Raw genomic sequence first — 13,632 nt, forward strand, 5'->3', positions numbered from 1 at the left:
CCTCATTCGTCTTATTTGCATGGAGCTTTTATATTTATCTTATGATTGAAGTGTGTAAAGAAAGGATCTTCACTGCAAGGTCCTGCCACGGGAGGGATATTCAACCCTGAGTCCTACACAGGCAAAACCATATATAAGTTGACTTACAACCAGCAGTAATTCCACAGCAATTCTTTTTATAAGTCAAACTTTTACACCTTTTCTACCAGGACCTATGATGACTTGTCACAGAGTACAGAAGCATCCAGCAAACAAGATGTCTTAGAGGTGGAGAATTTAAAAGGTCTCACAAACTTCCAGCTTGCAGGTGGTGGTGAACTGGACAATGGCAGGCTTCTAAACAGGCAGACATCTTGGTGCCAGCTGAGGTCAGGGCTGTAAAACACTGCCATGTAGAAATGCAACATGTTGACAGGCTCTCTTTAAGTCCTTCAGCACCCAATTTCATCAAAGAAAATACCTTTCAGGATGAATCACTAAGAACAAAACTAGATATTAGTTTTAAAACAATCATTAAGACCATATTTTTTTCATTAACAATTTATATTATTTATAATATACAGGATATATATATATAATCTAACCAAGTTCAAAGAAGCACACACATGTGAGTACAAACATAATTATGTAGAAGGCAGCTTGATGATGTGATCATATAGAAAAAAATCACATGAACAGATTCTCTCCTTGGGCCAATATTTTCCCATCCTTCAGTTCTGACCACATCTTAGATCCAGACATGAACATCCTCTTTATGTTAAAAATCCCAGCACTTGATTTTGGATTATTTGTAAACAATATTATTTGTGTGATTACATAGAATACTAAATATTGTCCTTAAAGAATTATTTAATTAGTACCAATTATTTGCATGGCATGGAACTGAAATGCTACATGTTTGCTTTGGGAAGAGAAATAATGAAGGGATAAACACAGGTGTCTGAATCCTCAACTAGGAGGTTATAGATGATGCAGGAGAGGAGGCAGAACCATAGCTACATGTTGTGTGAAATGCAGATGCTATGGATACGACATCTCCTACTAAACTTATGAAAGTAATGTGTGACACGAAATGTATTGTGGCTTCTCCATTTTTAGCATTCATCTATTTAAATGAATGATTTAAATGAATCAATGATTTAAATGAACCAATATGACAAAGGTCAAAGTCTCTGGACACGAAACTATTCCTATGCATTCCATTCTTCTTCCACAGGAAAACAAACTGAATGTTTTATCTCATACACTGAACCTAGAAGCATACATGATATGCAAGCATGGTATGTATAACATTTATTAATGCAAAATGAGAAATGAGTTATATTTTTAAATCTACTTGGGCCACACTTTGGTCCAGTTTTACTTGCTGTAACAACTGCAGCTGTCACATCTCTGTCTAGGAGTCATTTAAATAATACTTTAGTAACTATAGTTCTATTTTTATCATGCTGGAGTTATCGGTAAGGTACTGTGGAGAGTAACAAACTCTAGAAAAGTCATCAGAGGGCAGAGGAGATGTTATGTCAGCAAAGTGCACGCTGAACAAACGTGAGATCCAAGTGTCATCTTCAGGACCCCTACACGGTTGCTGCTCATCATGATGGAGAACACTTGCAATCCTAGAGCTGAGTAAGCAGAGGCAGGAGGATCCTTAGGGCTCCCTTGACATGTAGCTGAGCCTAACTGCTGAGCTTCAAGTCTGTGGGAGATTCTGTCTCAAAGGGGGAGGAGGATAGTTTTTGAGGAAGATATCTGAGGCTCTCCAATGACCTCCACAAGCATGTGTACAAACACATGTGGACGCACGTGTGTGCACATGCATATGGACATGTGCAGGCATGCACACACGCACACACACACACACACACACGCAAAAAAAAGAGAAAAGTCATTATAGTAAGTCTGGCACATTTATCACCGTAATGCTCAGATCAGACTCTTCAATCATAAGTGTCCTCCGTCTGATGTTTTGTGTCCTGAATGATTCTGCCACTGTATTTGAATAAATTAACATTTTCTTGTGAATTAAAAGTTTAATACCTCAACCCAAAAGGAAGGGTTGGGTCCATATTGGCAGGCTACAAGAAACCCCTCTCCTGCTGGATTTTAGTTTCTACTTCTGCATATATTGTTTGAAAATGATTACATAATAGTAGCAATGATATCTAGAACAAAATGAGTATGTGTTTTTTATTTCTGCTTATATTTTCTGTTTGAAAATTGAGGCATGCTCATCATTTGAGAAATCAATAACTTAAACATATCATTAATGAATCCATAATTCCACTCTAAGGGTCAGTAACTACTCTCTGCTTTTTCAACCTTGTAAACTTCCTTGAGACTGCCTTCCCATCCACCTTTCCACCTCCTGGTACTTGAACATAAACCATTTTTGGCATCTTTAATCATATTTTACTAACAGAGGGGTGAGTTTAGACAAGTTATGTGTCCAAACTTCCTGGGGCAAAGGAGATAGTAATTGTTTATAGCCTTCTGGACATGGTTAAGATTATTAAGTACGTCCACAAAAATAGAACTTTTTTTAATAAAGCGAAGGAATTAATTCTGTTGTTTTTTTTTATAAAAGTTAAAAAAAATAAGCAGTTTGTCTCAGTGTTAGAAACAGCTGTGAATCCATGGTTGTCTGTCCCTGAAACCTTGGCTTTTTCCACAGAACCCGGAAGAAAAGTGCCGACTGTCTGATAGGAGAGATACCAGCTATTTTAAAGGGGGAAGAAAGAAAAAGTAAACACCCGTTATTGATCATTGCCTTTTGAAGTACAAGTCAGTTTTCAAAACCGAATGGAATTACTCGGATTCATACTAAATATGGATACATTAGGTCATAGTGGCCTCTTCTGGTGAAGATGAGAATATCAGAAATAGTTATTAAAATTATAAATGTTTAATATGCTTTTTCAACTATGTGTATAAAATTTCTTCTTACTTGGAAGTTTCATTTCTTTAGAATACTAATTTGAAAACTGTAACACTCAGTGATATGAATGTTAGATCATCAGGATCAAAATTTTTATGGGCCATCAGAGATCAACATGAGGACAGAGTATCATGTTGAACAGACACAGAGATGAGTTTTTCCAGTGATGTCAACTTAGACAAATTTCTTGAATTTTACAGAGCTCATATCACAAAACAACAACAAAGAAGAAAGAGATATAGTAACCATGCCTTTACTTGATGACATGCTGCAATTTATAAGTAAATGTCCACCGTGATGATGTAACACACGTCACAAGGACCCATTGAGATAATGGTTACAGCTCACAAGTTGCACACGAGGACAATAAGAAACAAACTTCTTCATTTTCCATATTTTAACTCAATACACTTCCTAATTGTAAAGACCTCAGTCTCACTTGAGTGGCATGCCTGCTAACAAACAGAATCAGACCATCCCAAAGGGCATCTGTCCTTGCATGTGTAGACCCATGTAGTTGATGTTCATTATCCCCACCACCATTTTTGAGAAAATGGCAAGGAAAGACAAAATAGTGGAAGAAAAGCTATTGTTGATTCAGCTTACTTTCTGCAGGTAAACAGGGTAAAAAAAAAATTAAATAAACAAAATAAAAAATTTAAAAAACAGGCAAATTTCTAGTTCCTTCCCATGCCAAGCATGCATAGCTATGGTTTAGGAAGAGGATATGTGCAATGTGGTAATTTCAGAAAGTAATTGTTTGACCTCAGAAAACACTGTCTGGTTTGCAGAGAAAATCACAAAAGTAGAAAGACAGCTGACAGAATAAGAAAACCTATCTTTGCCAGCTATACATCAAACAGAGAATTAATTGACAAGTTCTATAATGATTACAAAGTTAAACACACCCCCACAAAAACTTGAGCCTCAGAGAAGGAAAATGGTATGACCTGAGATACCTGTTTGGTAAGGGCTGATAAATCCCAGACCAGAACCAAGATATTAAAATGAACTCTGAATGACATACTAGATGACCTTTCTAACCACACAGAAGACATAATAATAGCCGTTGGCAGCAGTGTGTCCACTCACTAAGGTAGGTAAGTATCTGGATGTGTGAACAGATTATTATATTGAATGTAGAGCCAGTATGCCTTCCTCAGCACGTGACAATAAACCCCAAAGGCACTCCATGCTCTGTAGAGTGACCAGCAGTGACACTCTACCTGGGCCAGGTAGATTCTTTTGGGAAATCAGTAAGAACTGCATTTCATCCCAGGCTCACAGGCAGCCTTGCCTCGAGGTAGGCAGAGATGTGCAAAGTCCTTCAAACAAAACTCCTGCGTGGAGCTTAGGTAACATTTTACAGATGTGATTTCCTTTTTAAATATACTTTAATTTATTTTTATTTACTTTAATTTTCATGTTTCGGTGTGGGTGTAGGTGTGTGTGCATGCTTGTGTGTTTGTTTATGGGTGTGTGTGCATGTGTGTATTTGGGAGGCTGGAAGCCAGAGATTGATATTAGTTCACTGAACCTGGAACTCACTTATTTGGCTATACTGCGAGCTACAGTGAGTCCCACCTCCACCCTCCCAGCCCCAGCTCTGGAGTTATACATGCACGTCCCTAAGCAGTACCTTGTGTGAGTATTGGGGAGCCACACTAAGGTCCTCATGCTTGCATGGTAAGCACATTGCCAACTTAGCCATCTCCCTAACCAAACGTGATTTCTTAAAGGAAAGCTGTAGCTTGTAGAGAATTTCAACTTCAGTCTTTTGTTTTTCACTTATTCTTTAAAACATTTTCCAGCTATCAACACAGACTTGCTAAAGAGATAGCTCACTTGGCCAAGCTTTGATGGCAAGTCTTGTGGTTTCCCTAAGCCTCTGAGCCCCTGAATGCTACGGTCAGCAAAGGGACAAATTCAGAAAAATGCCCTTTATCTAACTCTGTACGGCAGAAATAATTCACTTTTAAAGGCTCATTCAAAAGCAACCTGACTTTATATTCTGTTTATGCTGGGCAGAACTTGCAGTGTCCTGACCTAAAATAAACCAAGCAAGCCATGAGCCTGGCTTCTCTGCAATCTGCTCTCAATTACTGAACTCTGCCAAATGAAGGAGGCTTCTCTCTCTGCTGTGGTTTTGTAATTACCCCTTTCCCCTGTAGTTCCTTTTGTGTGGCTGCAAGAGGATGTCTATCATTGTACAATTTACTTAAGGTAACTTTGTTGGGAACTATTTCTACTTCTCCGCAGTAAAGAATAATTTATCCCATCATCGCATTGATTTAAATATTTCCCTACCATCTGCTCCTTTCTGAGTTGTTCATTCTGACATATCTTCCATCTGATAGCTCCTGAGGCACCCTGAGGAGGACGTCTTTCCTGACATCCACATTGGCCTCCTGGCCCCTCAGTATTTGCATAGGAACTGACAGAGGCTTTTACAAAAGTTCATATAACAGTGAATTGCAGTTTCCTACGAATCTGTCATCCACTCGCTGAATAATACATTGCTAAGCAAAGGGCTGTATCCATTTTATGCTGCTTTTATATGGACTGTGTGCAGAAAGACCCATGAAACTATTACAAACTATGCAAACTTGAGTGCCGATGCGAACACGGAAGGCAGCTCAGCATTGCTGTCCACACAGACAGCTCCTTCATGCAAGTTGAGGATTAGAGGATCCTCTTGTCATGCAGAGATCTGCTTGATAAAAACCAGGGCCAACATCTGAAGCCCATGTGCCATTTCCAGAAGTGAGGGCTGTCAAAAGTAGAGACCTCACTGAGACAACATATCTGTTGGTCACTGCCTGTGCCTCTGGTAACCCAATTAGACTTTGTAATGTATCCTCACCCCTGGCTTTCCATCTCTTCATTGTCCCATCAAGGGCAGGATGGACATCTGTAGTCCACAGAACTCAACAGTTACTTACACCAAACTGTCAAGTTTATCTGACTAAATCCAAACCATTAATCATTGCCTCACTATTCGAAAGATTTTTGTAGTATAGTTTGGCATGTCTTGACAATAACTTTGATATCTACGTGAAGCTGTTTTATTGGAATTCTTAGAACAACAGCTTGCAATTTCATTTTAAAGTTCCCTCTTTGATCGTATGATAACTTCAGACCCTCTTGTTATTCCATGCTGACCTTTGGGTGGCAGATCCCTGCAAGTACAAAGTCAGGATTGACCTCGTGCCCTCCATCCTGGAGGTACCTCAGGATCAGAGCTTTCCAGTTCCTCCTAAATCCCCACATTTCAATCCCCATAGTTTATCACCTCCAAACTTTAGATAATATAAAGTCATCCTCCACCCAAACCTATGGGCTCAACTTTGCTCCCTGAGTTTCTGTGCCACATTCCATCTCTGACTTCTCTTCCACAAAGCTCAACTAGATGTCCTACCTGAGAGATTCCAGTCTCTCCTGCCTTTACAATATCCATTCTGGAGACTGACAAAGAATTCTCACATGTTGTATCTCCTTAGTCTCTTGCCACACCAAAAAACATTGAAAACATGCTCCATTATTTCTAATATTCAAAACACCTTTCCATTGCTCCTTAGAACTGTCCAGATTTCTTTTCTCTTTTCTTTTATAGGCATAAATGCCAATGATTTGAGAATATCTATGAAAATAAATTGAGTTCCCCAATTCAAAAACATAGTGGGCATCTATTTTTTAATTTTTTTCTTAATTTATATAATAATACTGTCCATCTCTCATTACTTCAATCATTAAATAATTCATACTTGTGCTGGCTAGTTTTAGATCAATTTGACACAAGCTAAAGTCATCTGAGAGGAGGGAACCTCAACGGGAAAAATGCCTTCATATGAACCAGCTATATGGAAGCTTCTAGAGCATTTTCTTATTTAATGATTCATGGGGAGGGCCCAACCCACTGTGGGTGGAATCATCCCCTGACTGGTTGTTCTGAGTTCTGTTAATTAAAAAAAAAAAAAAAAACTGGCAGGAAAATAGTGGTGCATGCCTTTAACTTCAGCACTTAGGAGGCAAAGGCAGGAAGATTTCCATGAGTTCAAGGCCAGCCTGGGCTAAGAGTGAGTTCCAGAACAGCCAAGGCTAGGCTACACACACACACACACACACACACACACACAAAAAAAAAAAAAAAAAAAAAAAAAAAAAAAAAAAAAAAAAAAAAAACACTGTCTTGGAGAAAAAAAAAAGGAAGAAAGAAAGAAAATGAAGAAAGAAAAAGAAAGAAAGAAAGAAAGAAAGAAAGAAAGAAAGAAAGAAAGAAAGAAAGAAAGAAAGAAAGAAAGAAAGACTGAACAAACCGTGAGGAAGCAGCACCCCTCCATGGCCTCTGATCAGCTCCTGCCTCCAGGTTCCTGCCCTGTTTGAGTTTCTGTCCTGACTTCCTTTGATGATGAGCAGGGATATGGATGTGCAAGCCAAATAAGCCCCTTCCTTCCCCAGTTACTTTTGGTCATAGTGTTTCATCACAGCAATGGTAACTGTAACTGAGACAATGCTATGATCCTATTATAAAATGTATTTTAAGCATAAATTTTAATTTATATTTTTAAAAGGAAAATAAACTTCATAGTGATCCTTTATTCAGATTTTATTATTGGAAGTTTTCTGCATGCATATAATGTGCTTTGATCAAATCCAATCCCCTTCCCCTCCACCATTTCTCCCCTATCCCATCCCTACTTTTTCTTCTCAGCTTCAAGTGAATTAAAACAACCAGAAAAACTGAATACGCTTATGCTGCTGCTGTGTGTATGGGCATAAGACCATGTACTTGAAATAGATATAGCCTTTTAGAGGCCACATCTCTCAAGAAAAGTGAGTCTGTCTCCCTCAAGCAGCCTTTAGATTACCAATAGCACCTCAGATAGAGAGGGGATGCCCAGAAACCTCCGTCATTGCTGCTACAATTTAGGCTGCCTTTGTCCTCTGGGAGACTCCAAAACTGGAAGGAATGAATTTCTAATCTTTCTAAATCAAATAGTGTGCTTATTTTCTAACTGTAAGAAAACAGCTACACAACACCTGCTTCTGCACTCTCAAGCTTACGATACTGTGTTTAACCCTATCAACTATGATGGATCCACTTTATCAGAGTTGTTGGGGGAAAAAAAGGTTGGCAAATTCTCAGAATTGATCTTAAATTATTTTCTTTTGGGAGAATTATTATCTTCTCTTCTAAAATATTGAATCAAAATGCCATGACCTCTAAGATTTGCTCCCATATTGCTATGTGGCAGTTAAATAAGAGGGGCTTGGTAGTGCAAGATTGTCTTTCAGAGAAAGTCTTACTAAGAAGAATGGAACAAAGTCCTGCAGGGGGAAAAATAAATCAGTATTCTTGGCTATGATTCTTTCAAAATGTATTCAAAATAAACTCAGATCCTATTCTCTAGGGAGGTAGGAAGTAGGTTATCAGTGCCTCTGCAATGGCATCCCATGATGTCAGCAATGGAAGAAGCCTTGGCAATAAAAGGACAGCAGGGATCCATGATGCCTCTTGGCCATGGTTGACTGAATTCTTCCTCAAGCCAGCTGAACTCAAAGCAGAGCCAAGTGGTAAGTCATAAAGCCAAACCACAGATAGGTTTTTGGATCCTCCTTCTTTTTATCCTTCTCATCAGTCAAATTGTCTCCCAGTAGGAGTTTGCATACAGAAGAAAGACCAGCTGATCTCAATAATCAAATCTTCATGGGAAGTATAGAAAGACTCTCGGGATGGGAAAATGCACTCAGATCCTGAATGGGAAACTAGGACTACCACTGCGGTGGGAGGATTTGGTGGCAAATCCACTGCTTTGCTGACCAGGCAACTAGCCTGGAAACACCTGGACAAAACAAAAGAAAGATTATCAAAGCCTTATTGTAAGAAAAGCAGAAAGAGAGCCTACCTATAATTATCAACAATCATTAAAACTATTGAAAAACTTGCTTCTGAGAGCTAGCAAAACAGAAAGTAAAGGAATCTCATGTGTAATACTATCAATTGATATTATAATGAATTTAGAAAATCTTTTATCAACTGTTATGCCTTGTGTAGAAAAGTTTTGAACAACACACTCTGCTCACGTGCTCATATTTGCCTTCCATAATCAATGCAGTTAGTGAATACAGAGATTTACTAACAAATTTGTAGACAGGGTATGTGACATTTCTTTGAGTATTACGCTGAAAGTCACAAACACCTGTTAGAGTATTCTTACGCACACAAATGCAACTTTGATCTCGGTATGTGAAAACTAAGATACTTAGGTTTTCTGTCCTGTGTGTCTGTGTATATTCCAAGGTTTGGGAGGGGGTATTGCTCATACAGAAGGAACAGAAGGAACACTAAAGATAATGACTACTATTTGAACATTTACTAGATGGCTAAACTATGCCTTGATGATATGGTACTTCAACTGTGATAAACTGATCAACTGGAATCCTCTTTCCACTCAGTGTCTGTAACAAGGCACTGTGACTGCTATGACAACACGGCCTCCGGCAGGGTAGTTGTTAATGGAGGTAATAAGGTTTCTTAAAAAGTAGGGCTAGAAACCAGACAGCATCCCTCCTGATACATTCTAAGTAGCACAGAGTCCTAGAAAATCCTTTGGGAGGGCAGACTGCCTCTTGATGGGACAGGAGGGAAAACTGAACTGCAAAACAATATATAAATAGTATAGGATTCTTAAGTCATCTTTGGAATCACACTAGCCTAGTCTCTTAGGCAAACTGTCTGGCCTAATCTGTTTCTTGTTCCCATAACAAATACTACCTTAAAGAAACGGTAGACTGTTATACAAACTTGATTAACAAGCCCTTGAGAACTGCGCCATGATCTAGCAAAGCCCATCCAGCTGCATGATAATAGGAATGGGGCCATCACATGGTAAGAGAGAGGAAGCGTCCCAGCTCAGGCTCCACGGTCTCTTCTCCAAAAGCCACTAATGCCACCCTGAGAGCTCCAGGTTCAAGACCTCATCTTCTCCTCAATTACTCCTCTGGGTGTCATTAATGGGTGAATCTGAGGACCAGGCTCTCACCTCGTGAACTTCTACGGTTGGAGGATAAAGCGAAACCACAGCACACACCATTAGTGATCACCACCACAGAACTCTCATTTTCAAGGTCAGTGCTCTGATGAGAAAGTAGAGAGGGATGTACACAGGCAGACATGGGAAGAATGAAATCATTCCTAGCAATTCCACTTGTCTTAACTGACTAAAATTCTGCTGTGTACTTTTTTAAGGAGAAAAAGAATTTTCTTTGTGATTGCCAAAAAAAAAACTTTCATAGAGTGTTAGCAAGAGTAACCCCCTCTGGGTGAAAGAAATATGGTGCAAGAAACATTTTAACACTAACACGTGTCTCTTTTTATAAATATTTTGTGAGATCATAATTATATCATTCTTCCCTCTGAGCCCTCCAATGTACAGCATCTTGCTGTCCTTCAAATTCATAGCCAATCATTTTTCATTATTGTTACAAACACACACATACACACACAATCTCTCTCTACGTATATGTGTGTGTGAGTATGTGTGTTTGTAAATACAACTAGCTCACTCCGTATAATATTGATTGTATGATTTCATTTTCAGTGATGACCACTGTTATTGGAAAGCCAGTTGGGATGCTCTTTTAATATGTTTTTTTAATAAATATCTTTATTTCAGATAGACTAGACAGCCATGAAAAGACAATGAGGAACATGAACAGAAAATATTTAAGGAAATACAAATTATTGTTTACATACATTGGCTCAAAAAATGACTGTAACAACCCGAATAACTTGATATGATGTATTCTAGTGTTTTCTCTTCTAACTAAAATTCTGCCATTCCCATCTACGGATACACACACGAAAGAAAACAATCATTTTATGTTATAATTTGTCACTTTGAACTGCTCTGTCCAAAGAGGAAGTTCTGACTAAATGTGCTGGTGTTTTATGTCAACTTGACAGAAGTTGTAGTCATCTGAGAGATGGTATCCTCAAAGGATAAAATTCCGCCAAATATTGGTTTGTAGATAAGCCTGTAGAACATTTTGTTAATTAGTGCTTTATGGGAAAGAGCCCAGCCCATTGAGGATGAGGCCATCCCTGGGCGGGGACTTGGGTTCTTTAAGAAAACAGGCTGAGTAAGCCAGGAAGACCAAATCAGTAAGCAGCATCCCTTCATGACCTCTGCATCAGCTCTTGTCTCCAAAGTCCTTCTCTGCTTGAGGTCCTCTGATTTCCTTCAATTATGAACAGTAAGTGAAAATAAAATAGACACTCTGCCCCTAAGTTGTTTTGGTCATAGTGTTTCATCACAGCAATGATAATCCTAAAACAGAATCTAGTACTTGGACTGTGGGGTATTGCTGTGATGGGCTATGTGGTTTTGGGAGGACTGTGAAAGGACTTTGGAATGTTGACCTAAAAAAAAAAGCCACTGAGTGTCAGTGCATAGTCAAGTGTTCCATAGGAGCTCAGAAGATAAGATTTTCAGAGCAATGCAGATGATGCCTGGCTTGCTAAGTTCCAAAGGGAAGTTTGAGAGTCCTTTTGCGTTAAGCATCCTTGGTTCTAAAGAACATGTCCCACAAAATCAACTAAGCAGGGTCCATACAGGCTCACAAGAGACTGAAGCAACAATTATGGAGCCTGTATGAGGTCTGCACTAGGTTATCTGCATATATACTATGTTTTTTTAGGTTGGTGTTCTTGGGGGAGTCCTAACAGTGGGAGTAGGGCTGTCTCTGATACTTTCACCTCATTTTCAGACCTTTTTCCTCTTACTGTGTGTGTTGCCTCGTCCAGCCTTAAAATGAGGGTTTGTGACTAGTCTTATTGTAACTTTTTTGTTTGCTTGTCTTTAAGCTCTGGTCATTATCCATATTTATTTATTTAATTAATTCACTTTACATCCTGGTCTTAACTCCACCCCTCCTCACCTCCCAGTCCCATTCTCCCTTCCTCTTGCCCATCTCCCTCCCCTATTCCTCAGCAAAGGGGAGCCCCCCTTTTCCATCCATCCCAGCTCATCAAGTCATATCACAGCTGAGCTTTTCTTTTTTCACTGTAGCCTGGCAAAGTAGTCTCTCCAGGGGGAAGTAATTGAAAAGTGTCAAGAAAGTCCATGTCAGAGAGAGCCCACATCCCACTTATTTAGGGAACCCATATGATTCCAAAGCTGCCCATCAGCTATATATTTGTAGTGGGCATGGGTCCAGCCCATGCAAGGTTCATGGTTGGTACTTCCGTCTCAGCAGGCCCCTCTTGGGTCTGGTTACACGGCTCTGTTGGTGTTCTTGTCAATTTCCTATCACCTCCAGGTCTTTTTCTCCTTCCTTCTACTTTTCCGCAGGACTCCCTGTGCCTTGCCTGATGTTTGGTTGTGAGTCTCAGCATCTCTTTAGAGGTACTGCTAGGTGGAACCTCTCAGAGGACACCTCTGCTTGACTCCTGTCTGCAAGCATAGTGCAGTATTGTTAATAGTGTCAGGAGATGGTTCTCTCTAATAAGATGGTATTGGGTTGGGCTTGGCATTGGTTAGACCTTCCCTCAGTCTCTGTTATATCTGCTCTATCTTTATCTCTGCACAGCCTGTAGGAAGGGTGAAGTTTGAGTCAAAGATTTTGTGGGTGGGTTGGTGTCTCCTACCTCTACTAGGAGACTTGTCTAGTTAGAGGGTGTCCTCTTCTGTCTCTATGGTCCCTGCTACCATAGACCCTGCCCTCATTTAGATCTCAAGCTTGTCAAAGAGATGCCCTCACCCAGAGTTTTTCTTTTCTCTACAAGCATTTTTCCTCCTAACCCTGTTCTCACCCAGTCTGATCTCCACCCTCATTTCTCTCTGTGTTACCTCTCCTAACTTGTTTCCTCTCTTCATCCATTACCTCTCTCTTTTATATTTCCCCTTCTGAATAAGATTTAAGTGTTCTCCTTTGGATCCTCCTCATTACTTATATCCTTAGGGTCTGGCATTGTTGTATGTTTATCCTATACTATAGGGCTAAAGTGCACTTGTAAGTATGAGTACATGCCATGTGTGTCTTTCTTGGTCTGGTTACCTCACTCAGGATGATCTTTTCTAGTTCCATCCATTTGCCTGCAAATTTCATGATTTCTTTGCTTTTAATAGCTGAGTAGTATTCCATTGTGTAAATGTACCCCAGTTTCTTTACATTCTTCATGGGTCCAAGATGATGGATCTTAGACTTATTGCAACTTTTTATACTGTTTTCAGTTAATATCCCTGGGAATCCTGCTATTTTCTAAAAAGAAAAAGATGAGGAGTGAATCTGGAGGAGAGAGAAGGTGGGGAAAGGGACTGAGAGGAGTGCAGGAAGGTGAAACTTAGGCAAAGATGTAATGTATGAGAAAAGAATAAAAAATAATCTGTGGTTATGGTTATCTGGGGCTGAAGAATCAGATGTGATTAACAAGAGAGGAGAATCACTAAACTGACACATATCCTTATTTAACTTGTTGAGTTGATGCCAGTTAGCTGGAACTGAGAGACAAGCATCATTGAGATGAAATCTTCTAGGAAGTGTTTCTTGAGAGTCAGCACACAAGTTGCGTTCCAGTGACTGCCAAGTACCTTGTGCTAGTAGTAGATACTGGTATTACAAGAGTCACTTTGCCAGGCCACAGAGGAAGAGGATACAGCCAGTCCTGAGGAGACTTGATAGGCTGGGGTCTG

Source organism: Meriones unguiculatus, chromosome 1 (genome assembly GCF_030254825.1).
Source record: "Meriones unguiculatus strain TT.TT164.6M chromosome 1, Bangor_MerUng_6.1, whole genome shotgun sequence".
Taxonomy (NCBI): domain Eukaryota; kingdom Metazoa; phylum Chordata; class Mammalia; order Rodentia; family Muridae; genus Meriones; species Meriones unguiculatus.